Source organism: Eriocheir sinensis, chromosome 1 (genome assembly GCF_024679095.1).
Source record: "Eriocheir sinensis breed Jianghai 21 chromosome 1, ASM2467909v1, whole genome shotgun sequence".
In the NCBI taxonomy this organism is placed as follows: domain Eukaryota; kingdom Metazoa; phylum Arthropoda; class Malacostraca; order Decapoda; family Varunidae; genus Eriocheir; species Eriocheir sinensis.
In genome coordinates, this window is record NC_066509.1 from 20273967 (window position 1) to 20291660 (window position 17694).

Below are 17694 nucleotides of genomic sequence, written 5' to 3' on the forward strand. Positions count from 1 at the left end.
TATTTATATTTATACAAATACACATTCTTTTATTGGTATTTTGTTTATTTATTTTGATACGAATTTACATTATTTTATGTGTATTTTGTATACATTTTTTTATACGTATTTACTTCATTTTATGTGTATTTTGTATATATATTTTAATAGAAATCTACGTTATTATATGTGTATTCGTATATATATTTTGAAACAAATTTACATTGTTTTATATGTATTTTGCATATCTATTTCAATACAAATTTACCTTATTGTATGTGTTTTTTGTATATTTATTTCAATACAAATTTAATTTTTTGATGTGTATTTGGTATATATATTTTTAATATATGCGTTATTTTATGGTTATTTTGCTTATTTATTTTCATACAAATTTACATTATTTTATTAATATTCTGTGTATTTATTTTGATACGATTTTACATTATTCTATTTGTGTTTTGTACATATTTTTTTATACAAATTTACGTTATTTTAAGTGTATTTGTTTATGTATTTTCATTCAAATTTACATTATTTTATGTGAATTTTGTGTATGTATTTCAACAAATTTACCTAATTTTATGTGTATTTTGTATATTTATTTTCATTCAAATTTAAAATATTTTGTGTATTTTTGTATATGTTTGATACAAATTTAGGTTATTTTATGTGTATTTTGTATATCTATTTTCATACAAATACATTCTTTTATTGATATTTTGTTTATTTATTTTGACGCGAATTTTATGTGAATTTGTTTTCATTTCATACAAATTTACATTATTTTATGTGTATTTTGTACATGTATTTAAATACAAATTTAACTAATTATATGTGTATTTTGTATATCTATTTTCATAGAAATTGAAATTTTTTTTTTTGTATATATTTTTATTCAAATTTTCGTAATCTTATAAAAATATATATACCAAAATACACATAAAATATTTAAATTTGCATTGAAATAAATATACAAAATGCACATACAATAAGGTAAATTTGTATTGAAAGAGATATGCAAAAATATATATAAAACAATGTAAATTTGTTTCAAAATATATATACGAATACAAATAAAAAAACGTAGATTTCTATAAAAATATATATACAAAATACACTTAAAATTAAGTAAATACGTATAAAAAAATGTATACAAAATACACATAAAATAATGTAAATTCGAATTAAAATAAATAAACAAAATACCAATAAAAGAATGTGTATTTGGATAAATATAAATATACAAAATACACATACAAAATAAACATAAAATAAGGTAGATTTGTAAAAAAAATATATGTACAAAATACACATAAAATAATGTAAATTTATATAAAAATATATATACAAATACACATAAAATACCATGAATTTGTATAAAAATATATATTCAAAATAAATATTAAATAATGTAAAAGCGTATAAAAATATATATACAAAGTACATATAAAATAATGTAAATTCGTATCAATATAAATCAACAAAACACCAATAAAATAATATATATTTGAATGAAAATAAATTTACAAAATACACATAACATAACTAAAATTTGTATTAAAATATATACAAAAATACATAGAAATAATTTGAGTTTGTATGAAAATAGATATACAAAATACACATAAAACTAGGTAAATTTCTTTTGAAAAGTATATACAAAATACCTATAAAATATTGTAAATTTGTGTCAAAATATAAACAAATACACATTAAATAACGTAAATTTGTATGAAAATATATACAAAATACACATAGAATAATGTCAATTGCATCAAAATGAATGAGCAGAATATCAATAAAATAATGTAAATTTGTATGAAAATAAAGATGCAAAATACCCAAAAATAAAGCATATGTTTATAAAATACAGATACAAAATACACATCGAATAATTAAATTTGTATTAAAATTAATATACAAAATGCGTATATAATAAGGTAAATTTGTATTGAAAAAATATGCAACATACACGTTTACTCATACAAATTTATATTATTTTATTGGTATTTTGTTTATTTATTTTGATACGAATTACATGATTATATGTGTATTTTGTACATATTTTTTATACGTATTTACATTATTTAATGTGTATTTTGTTTATATATTTTCATACAAATTTACGTTATTATATGTGTATTTGTATAAATATTTTGATACAAATTTACTTTATTTCATGTATTTTGTATATATATTTCAATTCAAATTTATCTTATTTCGTGTGTATTTTGTATATATTTTCATACAAATTTAATTACTGTGTATTTTTGTATATAGTTTTATATAAATTTACGTTATTTTATGTGTATTTTGTATATTTATATTCATACAAATACACATTCTTTTATTGGTATTTTGTTTATTTATTTTGATACGAATTTACATTATTTTATGTGTATTTTGTATACATTTTTTATACGTATTTACTTCATTTTATGTGTATTTTCTATATATATTTTTATAGAAATCTACGTTATTTTATGTGTATTCGTATATATATTTTGAAACAAATTTACATTGTTTTATATGTATTTTGCATATCTATTTCAATACAAATTTACCTTTATTGTATGTGTTTTTTGTATATTTATTTTAATACAAATTTAATTTTTTGATGTGTATTTTGGTATATATATTTTAAAAATAAAAAAATGCGTTATTTTATGGGTATTTTGCTTTATTTTCATACAAATTTACATTATTTTATTAATATTCTGTGTATTTATTTTGATACGATTTTACATTATTCTATTTGTGTTTTGTACATATTTTTTTATACAAATTTACGTTATTTTAAGTGTATTTGTTTATGTATTTTCATTCAAATTTACATTATTTTATGTGTATTTTGTGTATGTATTTCAATACAAATTTACCTAATTTTATGTGTATTTTGTATATCTATTTATATACAAATACACATTCTTTTACTGACATTTTGTTTATTTATTTTGACGCGAATTTACATTATTTAATGTGTATTTTGTATATATATTTTTATACGTATTTACATCATTTCATGTGTATTTTGTATAGTTTTAAACAAATTTATATTATTTAATGTGTATTTTGTATATATATATTTATACAAATACACATTCTTTTATTGGTATTTTGTTTATTTATTTTGATACTAATTTACATTATTTTATGTGTATTTTGTATACATTTTTTATACGTATTTACTTAATTTTATGTGTATTTTGTATATATATTTTATAGAAATCTACCTTATTTCATGTGTATTCGTATATATATTTTGAAACAAATTTACATTGTTTATATGTATTTTGCATATCTATTTTTGTGTATTCTGTATTAATTTTTTTATACATAGAATAATGTAAAATCGTATCAAAATAAGTACACAGAATATCAATAAAATAATTTAAATTTGTATGAAAATAAAGATGCAAAATACCCATAAGATAAAGCATTTTTTTTAAAAATACATATACAAAAATACACATAGAATAATTAAATTTGTATTAAAATTAATATACAAAATGCACACATACAATAAGGTAAATTTGTATTGAAAAAAAACGCAAAATACAAATAAAACAGTGTAAATTTGTTTCAAAATATATATACGAATACACATAAAATAACGTAGATTTCTATAGAAATATATATATACAAAATACACATGAAATTATATAAATACGTATAAAAATATATATACAAATATATATATATATATATATATATATATATATATATATATATATATATATATATATATATATATATATATATATATATATATATATATATATATATAAAATAAATATGAAGTTATGTAAATTAGTGACAAAATAAATAAACAAAATATCATGAAAAGAATGTGTATTTGTATGAAAATAAATAATAGATAATAAATTTGTATGTAATATATATGCAAGATACATTTAAATAATGTAAATATGTATAAAAAATATATATACAAAAAACAAATAGAATAATGTAAAATCGTATCAAAATAAATACACCGAATATTAATAAAATAATGCAAATTTGTATGAAAATAAAGATGCAAAATTCTATCAAATAGCGCATTTCTTATAAAAATATATATACCAAAACACATATAAAATATTTAAATTTGTATTGAAATAAATATACAAAATGCACATACAACAAGGTAAACTTCTATTGAAAGAGATATGTAAAATACACATAAAACAATGTAAATTTGTTTCAAAATATATATACGAATACACATAAAATAACGTAGATTTCTATAAAATATGTATACAAAATACATAAAATTAAGTAAATACGTATAAAATGTAAACAAAATACACATAAAATAATGTAAATTCGAAACAAAATAAATAAACAAAATACCAATAAAAGAATGTATATCTATTTATTTTAATACAAAATCTAATATTTTGTGTTTTTTCGTATATATATATTTTTATAAAAAATGTGTTATTTTATGGGTATTTTGCATCTTAATTTTCATACAAATTTACATTATTTTATTAATATTTTCTGTATTTATTTTGATACGATTTTACATTATTTTATTTATGTTTTGTATATATATTTTATACATATTTACATTATTTAATGTGTTTTTTGTATATATATTTGATACATATTTACGTTATTTTAAGTTATTTTATGTGTATTTGTTTATATATTTTGACACAAATTTACAATATTTTATGGGTATTTTGTATATATATTTCAAAAGAAATTTACCTAGTTTTATATGTATTTTGAATATCTATTTTCATACAAACTCAAATTATTTCTATGTATTTTTGTATATATTTCAATACAAATTTTAGTTATGTTATGTGTATTTTGTAAATCTATTTTCATTCAAATATATATTATTTTATTGGTATTTTGTTGATTTATATTGATACGAATTTACATTATTTTATATGTACTTTGTATATATATTTTTATACGCATTTACATTATTTAATATTTATTTTGAATATATGTTTATACAAATTCATGGTATTTTATGTATATATATTTTCATATAAATTACATTATTTTATGTGTATTTTGTACATATTTCATTACAAATTTACGTTATTTTATGTTTATTTTGTATGTGTATTTTGTATATTTATATTTATACAAATACATATTCTTTTATTGGTATTTTGTTTATTTATTTTGTTTCGAGTTTACATTATTTTGTGTATTTTGTTTACATTTTTATACGTATTTAATTTTATGTGTATTTTGTATATATATTTTTATAGAAATTGTTATTTTATGTGTATTCGTATATATATTTTGAAACAAATTTACATTGTTTTATATGTATTTTGCATATCTCTTTCAATACAAGTTTTTTATTGTATGTGCATTTTGTATATTTATTTCAATACAAATTTAAATATTTTATGTGAATACATGTACAAAATACATAAAATAATGTAGATTTGTATGAAATGAAAACAAATACATTTTATATAAAATATATACAAAATACACATATAAAAAAGTAAAATCATATTAAAATAAATACACAGAATATCAATAAAATAATGTAAATTTGTATGAAAATAAAGATGCAAAATAAACATAAAATAAAGCATATTTTTATAAAAATACATATACAAAAATACACATAGATTAATCAAATTTGTATTAAAATTAATATACAAAATGCACATACAATAAGGCAAATTTGTATTGAAAAATAATGCAAAATACACATAAAACAATGTAAATTTGTTTCAAAATATATATACGAATACACATAAAATAACGCAGATTTCTATAGAAATATATATACAAAATACACTTGAAATAATGTAAATACGTATAAAAATATATATACAAAATACACATTAAATAATGTTAATTCGTGTCAAAATAAATAGACAAAATATCATGAAAAGAATGTGTATTTGTATGAAAATAGATATACAAAATACACATAAAATAACCTAAATTTGTATAAAACTATAAACAAAAATACACAAAAATAATTTAAACTTGTATGAAAATAAATATACAAAAAACATATAAAATTAGGTAAATTTGTATTGAAATACATATACAAAATACACATAAAATAATGTAAATTCTAATGAAAATATATAAACATATAGACTTAAAATAACGTAAAATTGTATCAAATATACAGCAAAAAACACATTAAATAATATAAATATGTATAAAAAAATATATTCAAAACACAAATAAAATAATGTAAAATCGTATCAAAATAAATACAGAAAATATTAATAAAATAATGTAAATTTGTATGAAAATTAAGATGCAAAATACACATAAAATAACGCATTTCTTATAAAAATATATATACGAAAAAAAAAATTATTTGATTTTGTATTAAAATAAATAGATATACAAAATACACATAAAATAAGCTAAATTAAATGAAAAATATATACAAAATACACATAGAATAATGTAAAATCGTATCAAAATAAATACACAGAATATCAATAAAATAATGTAATTTTGTATGAAAATAAAGATGCAAAATACCCATAAAATAAAGCATATGTTTTTTAAAGTGCATATACAAAAATACACATAGAATAATTAAATTTGTATTAAAATTAATATACAAAATGCACGTACAATAAGGTAAATTTGTATTGAAAAAATATACAAAATGCACATTAAAGCGTAAATTTGTTTAAAAATCTATATACGAATACACATAAAATAACGTAGATTTCTATAGAAATATATATACAAAATACACATGAAATGATGTAAATACGTATAAAAATATATATATATACAAAATACACATTAAATAATTTAAATTTCGTAAAATAAATAAACAAAATATCATAAAAGAATGTGTATTTGTATGAAAATAGATATACAAAATACTCATAAATAACCTAAGTTTGTATAAAACTATATACAAAAATATAACAAAATAATTTAAATTTGTATGAAAATAAATATACAAAATACACATAAAATTAGGTAAATTTGTATTGAAATACATATACAAAATACACATAAAATAATGGAAATTTGAATGAAAATATATAAACATATACACTTAAAATAACGTAAATTTGTATCAAATATATATACAAAAAAACACATTAAATAATGTAAATATGTATAAAAAATATATACAAAACACAAATAAAATAATGTAAAATCGTATGAAAAAAAATACAGGAAATATTAATAAAATAATGTAAATTTGTATGAAAATTAATATGCAAAATACCCATAAAATAACGCATTTTTTATAAAAATATATATGAAAAAACATATAAAATATTTTATTTTGTATTAAAATAAATAGATATACAAAATACACATAAAATAAGCTAAATTAAATGAAAAATATATACAAAATACACATAGAATAATGTAAAATCGTATCAAAATAAATACACACAATATCAATAAAATAATGTAATTTTGTATGAAAATAAAGATGCAAAATACCCATAAAATAAAGCATATTTATTTAAAAGTATATATACAAAATACACATAGAATAATTAAATTTGTATTAAAATTAATATACAAAATGCACGTACAATAAGGTAAATTTGTATTGAAAAATACACAAAATGCACATTAAAGCGTAAATTTGTTTAAAAATCTATATACGAATACACATAAAATAACGTAGATTTCTAGAAATATATATACAAAATACACATGAAATGATGTAAATATAAAAAAAAATATATATATATATATATATATATATATATATATATATATATATATATATATATATATATATATATATATATATATATATATATATATATATATATATATATATATATATATATATATATACAAAATACACATTCAATAATTTAAATTTCGTAAAAATAAATAAACAAAATATCAATAAAAGAATGTGTATTTGTATGAAAATAGATATACAAAATACTCATAAAATAACCTAAGTTTGTATAAAACTATGTACAAAATACACAAAATAATTTAAATTTGATGAAAATAAATATACAAAATACACATAAAATTAGGTAAATTTGTATTGAAATACATATACAAAATACACATAAAATAATGGAAATTTGAATGAACATATATAAACATATACACTTATAATAACGTAAATTTATATCAAATATATATAAAAATACTAATTAAATAATGTAAATATATATAAAAAATATATACAAAACACAAATAGAATAATGTAATATCGGGTCAAAATAAATACAGAATATTAATTAAATAATGTAAATTTGTATGAAAATAAAGATGCAAAATAGCCATAAAATAACGCATTTTTTATAAAAATATATATACCAAAATACACATAAAATATTAAAATTTGTATTAAAATAAAAATAAAAATTGCACATACTGTAAGGTAAATTTGTATTGAAATAGATATGCAAAATACATATAAAACAATGTAAATTTGTTTCAAAATATATATACGAATACACATAAAATAACGTTGATTTCTATAAAAATATATACAAAATACACATAAAAAATGTGTATCTTGCATATATATTTCATACAAATTTATTATCTATTATTTATTTTCATGCAAATACACATATACAAAATACACATAAAAAATGTGTATCTTGCATATATATTTCATACAAATTTATTAACTATTATTTATTTTCATGCAAATACTTTTCATGATATTTTGTTTATTTATTTTGACACGAATTTACCTAGATATGTATTTTGTATATATATTTTTATACGTATTTACATAATTTTATGTGTATTTTGTATATATATTTCTATAGAAATCTACGTTATTTTATGTGTATTAGTATATATATTTTGAAACAAATTAGCTTTGTTTTATATGTATTTTTGAATATCTCTTTCAATACATATTTACCTTACTGTATATGTATTTTGTATATTTATTTCAATACAAATTTAAATATTTTATGTGTATTTTGGTATATATATTTTTTAAAAATGCTATTTTATGAATTTTGTATCTTTTGATACAAATTTACATTATTTTATTGATATTCTGTGTATTTATATTGATAGGATTTTACATTATTCTATTTCTTTTGTATATATTTTTATACACATTTACAAGTATTTTATTGTATGTATTTTGTATATTTATTTCAATACAAATTTAAATATTTTATGAGTATACATGTACATACATAAAATAATGTAGATTTGTATGAAATGAAAACAAATACATTTTATATAAAATATATATACAAAATACACATAGAATAATGTAAAATCATATTAAAATAAATTCACAGAATATCAATAAAATAATGTAAATTTGTATGAAAATAAAGATGCAAAATACCCATAAAATAAAGCATATTTTTATAAAAATACATATACAAAAATACACATAGATTAATCAAATTTCTATTAAAATTAATATACAAAATGCACATACAATAAAGTAAATTTGTATTGAAAAAATATGCAAAATACACATAAAACAATGTAAATTTGTTTCAAAATATATAAACGAATACACATAAAATAACGCAGATTTCTATAGAAATATATATACAAAATACACTTGAAATAATGTAAATACGTATAAAAATATATATACAAAATACACATTAAATAATGTTAATTCGTGTCAAAATAAATAAACAAAATATTATGAAAGAATGTGTATTTGTATGAAAATAGATATACAAAATACATAAAATAACCAAAATTTGTATAAAACTATTAACAAAAATACACAAAAATAATTTAAACTTGTATGAAAATAAATATACAAAAACATATAAAATTAGGTAAATTTGTATTGAAATACATATACAAAATACACATAAAATAATGTAAATTTGAATGAAAATATATAGACATATAGACTTAAAATAACGTAAATTTGTATCAAATATATATACAAAAACACATTAAATAATGTAAATATGTATAAAAAAAATATATATACAAAACACAAATAAAATAATGTAAAATCGTATGAAAATAAATACAGAAAATATTAATAAAATGATGTATATTTGTATGAAAATTAAGATGCACAATACCCATAAAATAACGCATTTTTTATAAAAATATATATACGAAAAAACATAAAATATTTGATTTTGTATTAAAATAGATATACAAATACACATAAAATAAGCTAAATTAAATGAAAAATATATACAAAATACACATAGAATAATGTAAAATCGTATCAAAATAAATACACAGAATATCAATAAAATAATGAAATTTTGTATGAAAATAAAGATGCAAAATACCCATAAAATAAAGCATATTTATTTAAAAGTACATATACAAAAATACACATAGAATAATTAAATTTGTATTAAAATTAATATACAAAATGCACGTACAATAAGGTAAATTTGTATTGAAAAATACACAAAATGCACATTAAAGAGTATATGTGTTTAAAACTCTATATACGAATACACAAAAAATAACGACGATTTCTATAGAAATATATCTACATGAAATGATGTAAATACGTATAAAAAAAAAAAAAATATATATATATATATATATATATATATATATATATATATATATATATATATATATATATATATATTTATATATATATATATATATATATATATATATATATATATATATATATATATATATATATATATATATATATATATATATATATACAAAATACAAATTAAATATTTTAAATTTCGTAAAAATAAATAAACAAAATATCAATAAAAGAATGTGTATTTGTATGAAAATAGATATACAAAATACTATAAAATAACCTAAGTTTGTATCAAACTATATACAAAAATACACAAAAATTATTTAAATTTATATGAAAATAAATATACAAAATACACATAAAATTAGGCAAATTTGTATTGAAATACATATACAAAATACACATAAAATAATGGAAATTTGAATGAAAATATACAAACATATACACTTAAAATAACGTAAATTTGTATCAAATATATATACAAAATACTAATTAAATAATGTAAATATGTATAAAAAAATATATACAAAACACAAATGGAATAATGTAAAATCGGGTCAAAATAAATACACAGAATATTAATTAAATAATGTAAATTTGTATGAAAATAAAGATGCAAAATAGCCATAAAATAACGCATTTTTTATAAAAATATATATACCAAAAAACACATAAAATATTAAAATTTGTATGAAAATAAATATAAAAAATGCACATACTGTAAGGTAAATTTGTATTGAAATAGATATGCAAAATACATATAAAACAATGTAAATTTGTTTCAAAATATATATACGAATACACATAAAATAACGCTGATTTCTATAAAAATATATACAAAATACACATAAAAATGTTTATCTTGCATATATATTTCATACAAATTTATTATCTATTATTTATTTTCATGCAAATACACATTCTTTTCATGATATTTTTTTATTTATTTTGACACGAATTTACCTAGATATGTATTTTGTATATATATTTTTATACGTATTTACATAATTTCATGTGTATTTTGTATATAGATTTTTATAGAAATCTACGTTATTTTATGTGTATTCGTATATATATTTTGAAACAAATTAGCTTTGTTTTATATGTATTTTGAATATCTCTTTCAATACATATTTACTCACTGTATATGCATTTTGTATATTTATTTCAATACAAATTTAAATATTTTATGTGTATTTTGGTATATATATTTTATAAAAATGCGCTATTTTATGGGAATATTGCATCTTTCTTTTCATACAAATTTACATTATTTTATTGATATTCTGTGTATTTATATAGATAGGATTTTACAATATTCTATTTCTTTTTTGTATATATTTTTTTACACACATTTACATTATGTAATGTGTATCTTTCATATATATTTTATACAAATTTACGTTATTTTAAGTGTATTTGTTTATATATTTTCATTCAAATTTACATTATTTTATGTGTATTTTGTATATGTATTTCAACACAATTTTAATTTTAAGTGTATTTGTTTATATATTTTCATTCAAATTTACATTATTTTATGTGTATTTTGTATATAGTTTCATACAAATTAAGGTTATTTCATGTACGCATTTACATTATTTAATGTGTGTTTTGTATATATATTATTATGCATATTTATTTATTTTATATGCATTTTTGTACATATATTTTTTTAGAAATTTGCGTTATTTTATGTGTATTTGTATATGTTTTCTCATACAAATTTACATTATTTTATTGTTATTTTGTTTATTTATTTTGATACGAATGAAAATAGATATACAAAATATACATAAAATAAACTAAATTTGTATTGAAATATATATACAAAATACATAAAATAATGTAAATTTGTATCAAAATATTTTAACAGATGCGCATAAAATAACGTAAATTTGTTTTAAAATATACAAAATACACATTAAATAATGTAAATATGTATAAAAAAATATATACAAAACACAAATAGAATAATGTAAAATCGTATCAAAATAAATACACAGAATATTAATAAAACAATGTAAATTTGTATGAAAATAAAGATGCAAAATACCCATTAAATAACGCATTTTTTTATAAAAATATATATACCAAAATACACATGAAAAAATTAATTTGTATTAAAATAAATATACAAAATACACATACAATAAGGTAAATCTGTATTGAAATAGATATGCAAAATACATAAAAAACAATGTAAATTTGTTTCAAAATATATATACGAATACACATAAAATAACGTAGATTTGTATAAAAATATATATACAAAATACACATAAAATGAAGTAAATACGTATAAGAAAATGTATACAAAATACACATAAAATAATGTAAATTCGTTTCGAAATAAATAAACAAAATACCAATAAAAGAATGTGTATTTGTATAAATATAAATATACAAAATACACATAAAATAACGTATATTTATATAAAACTATATACAAAAATACACAGAAGTTATTAAATTCGTATGAAAATAGATATACAAAATACAGATAAAATAAGCTAAATTTGATTTGAAATGTATATACAAAATACATAAAATAACGTAAATTTGTATCAAAATATTTATAAAAATACATATAATAACGTAAATTTGTTTAAAAATATATAAACAAAATACACATTAAGTAATGGAAATACGTATAAAAAATATGTACAAAATACACATATAATCATGTAATTCGTATCAAACTAAATAAACAAAATATCAATAAAATAATGTAAATTTGTATGAGAAAACATATACAAATACATATAAAATAACGCTAATTTCCATAAAAATATATGTCCAAAAATGAACGTAAAATAAAGTAACTTTTGATAAAAATATATATACAAAACACACATTAAATAATGTAAATGCGTACATAAAATAACCTAAATTTGTATAAAACTATATACAAAAATACACAAAAATAATTTAAATTTGTATGAAAAGAAATATACAAAATACACATAAAATTAGGTTAATTTGTATTGAAATACATATATAAAATACATATAAAATAATGTAAATTTGAAAGAAAATATATAAACAAATACACATATAATAACGTAAATTTGTATAAAATATATATTCAAAATACACATTAAATAATGTAAATATGTATAAAAAAATATATACAAAACACAAATAGTAAAATGTAAAATCGTATCAAAATATATACACAGAATATTAATAAAATAATGTAAATTTGTATGAAAATTAAGATGCAAAATACCTATAAAATAACGCTTTTTTTATAAAATTATTGATACCAAAATACACATAAAATATTTGAATTTGTATTAAAATAAATATACAAAATGCACATACAATAAGGTAAATTTGTATTGAAATAGATATGCAAAATACATATAAAATAATGTAAATTTGTTTCAAAATATATATACGAATACACATAAAATAACATAGATTTCTATAAAAATACATATACAAAATACACATAATATTAAGTAAATACGTATAAAAAAAATGTATTCAAAATACACATAAAATAATGTAAATTCGTATAAATGTAAATAAACAATATACCAATAAAAGAATGTGTATTTGTATAAATATAAATATAAAAAGTGCACATAAAATATCTTAAATTTATATAAAAATATATACATAAAATAACTAAAATTTCTATAAAATATATATGCAAAATGAACACAAAATAAATTTGCATAAAAATATATATACAAAACACACTTTAGATAATGTAAATGAGTATAAAAATATGTATACAAAATACCTATGAAATAATCTAAATTCGAATCGAATTAAATTAAGAAAATATCAATAAAATAATGTAATTTTGGATGAAAATATATATACAAAATACACATAAAATAACCTAAATACAAATACAAATATACACATTAAATAATTTAAAATTGAATGAAATAAATATACAAAATAAACATAAAATAAGGTAAATTTGTAATGAAATATATGAAAAAATACACATAAAATAATATAAATTTGTATGAAAATATATATACAAATACACATTAAATAACATGAATTTGTATAAAATTTGTATCTAAATATATACTTATACACACAATAAAATAACGTAATTTTTTTATGAAAATGTATATACAAAATACACATAAAATAATTTAAATACGTAGAAAAATATATATACAAAAAACACATAAAATAATGTAAATTTGTATGAAAATATATAAACAAATACACATAAAATAATGTAAATTTGGATAAAATATATATACAAAATGAACATTAAATAATGTAAATATATATAAAAAAAAATATACCAAATACACATGGAATAATGTTAAATCGTATCAAAATAAATAAAGAGAATATCAATAAAATAATGTAAATTTGTATGAAAATAAAGACGCAAAATATCCATATAATAACGCATATTTGCATAAAAATATATATACAAAAATACATATAAAATAGTTAAATTTGTATTAAAATAAATATACAAAATGCACGTACAATAAAGTAAATTGTTATTGAAATAGATATGCAAAATACACATCAATAATGTAAATTTGTATCAAAATATATATACGAATACTCATAAAATAGAGTAAATTTCTATAAAAATGTACATAGAAAATAGATATACAAAATACACATATAACTACTTAGATTTGTATTTAAATACATGTACAAAAAAAACACATAAAATAATGTAGAATGAAAACAAATACATTTTATATAAAATATATATACAAAATACACATAGAATAATGTAAAATCATTTTAAAATATATACACAGAATATCAATAAAATAATGTAAATTTGTATGAAAATAAAGATGCAAAATACCCATAAAATAAAGCATATTTTTATAAAAATACATATACAAAAATTCACATAGATTAATCAAATTTCTATTAAAATTAATATACAAAATGCACATACAATAAGGTAAATTTGTATTGAAAAAATATGCAAAATACACATAAAACAATGTAAATTTGTTTCAAAATATATAAACGAATACACATAAAATAACGCAGATTTCTATAGAAATATATATACAAAATACACTTGAAATAATGTAAATACGTATAAAAATATATATACAAAATACACATTAAATAATGTTAATTCGTGTCAAAATAAATAAACAAAATATCATGAAAAGAATGTGTATTTGTATGAAAATAGATATACAAAATACACATAAAATAACCAAAATTTGTATAAAACTATTAACAAAAATACACAAAAATAATTTAAACTTGTATGAAAATAAATATACAAAAAACATATAAAATTAGGTAAATTTGTATTGAAATACATATACAAAATACACATAAAATAATGTAAATTTGAATGAAAATATATAAACATATAGACTTAAAATAACGTAAATTTGTATCAAATATATATACAAAAAACACATTAAATAATGTAAATATGTATAAAAAAATATATACAAAACACAAATAAAATAATGTAAAATCGTATGAAAATAAATACAGAAAATATTAATAAAATAATGTATATTTGTATGAAAATTAAGATGCAAAATACATATAAAATAACGCATTTTTTATAAAAATATATATACGGAAAAACATAAAATATTTGATTTTGTATTAAAATAAATAGATATACAAAATACACATAAAATAAGCTAAATTAAATGAAAATATATACAAAATACTTAGAATAATGTAAAATCGTATCAAAATAAATACACAGAATATCAATAAAATAATGTAATTTTGTATGAAAATAAAGATGCAAAATACCCATAAAATAAAGCATATTTATTTAAAAGTACATATACAAAAATACACATAGAATAATTAAATTTGTATTAAAATTAATATACAAAATGCACGTACAATAAGGTAAATTTGTATTGAAAAAATACACAAAATGCACATTAAAGCGTAAATTTGTTTAAAAATCTATATACGAATACACATAAAATAACGTAGATTTCTATAGAAATATATATACATGAAATGATGTAAATACGTATAAAAATATATATATACAAAATACACATTAAATAATTTAAATTCTCGTAAAAATAAATAAACAAAATATCAATAAAAGAATGTGTATTTGTATGAAAATAGATATACAAAATACTCATAAAATAACCGAAGTTTGTATCAAACTATATACAAAAATACACAAAAATTATTTAAATTTATATGAAAATAAATATACAAAATACACATAAAATTAGGCAAATTTGTATTGAAATACATATACAAAATACACATAAAATAATGGAAATTTGAATGAAAATATATAAACATATACACTTAAAATAACGTAAATTTGTATCAAATATATATACAAAATACTAATTAAATAATGTAAATATGTATAAAAAAATATATACAAAACACAAATGGAATAATGTAAAATCGGGTCAAAATAAATACACAGAATATTAATTAAATAATGTAAATTTGTATGAAAATAAAGATGCAAAATAGCCATAAAATAACGCATTTTTTTTTTAAAATATATATACCAAAATACACATAAAATATTAAAATTTGTATTAAAATAAATATAAAAAATGCACATACTGTAAGGTAAATTTGTATTGAAATAGATATGCAAAATACATATAAAACAGTGTAAATTTGTTTCAAAATATATATACGAATACACATAAAATAACGCTGATTTCTATAAAAATATATACAAAATACACACAAAAAATGTTTATCTTGCATATATATTTCATACAAATTTATTATCTATTATTTATTTTCATGCAAATACACATTCTTTTCATGATATTTTTTTATTTATTTTGACACGAATTTACCTAGATATGTATTTTGTATATATATTTTTATACGTATTTACATAATTTCATGTGTATTTTGTATATATATTTTTATAGAAATCTACGTTATTTTATGTGTATTCGTATATATATTTAGAAACAAAATAGCTTTGTTATATATGTATTTTTGAATATATCTTTCAATACATATTTACTTTACTGTATATGCATTTTGTATATTTATTTCAATACAAATTTAAATATTTTATGTGTATTTTGGTATATATATTTTATAAAAAATGCGCTATTTTATGGGAATATTGCATCTTTCTTTTCATACAAATTTACATTATTTTATTGATATTCTGTGTATTTATATAGATAGGATTTTACAATATTCTATTTCTTTTTTGTATATATTTTTTTACACACATTTACATTATGTAATGTGTATCTTGCATATATATTTTATACAAATTTACGTTATTTTAAGTGTATTTGTTTATATATTTT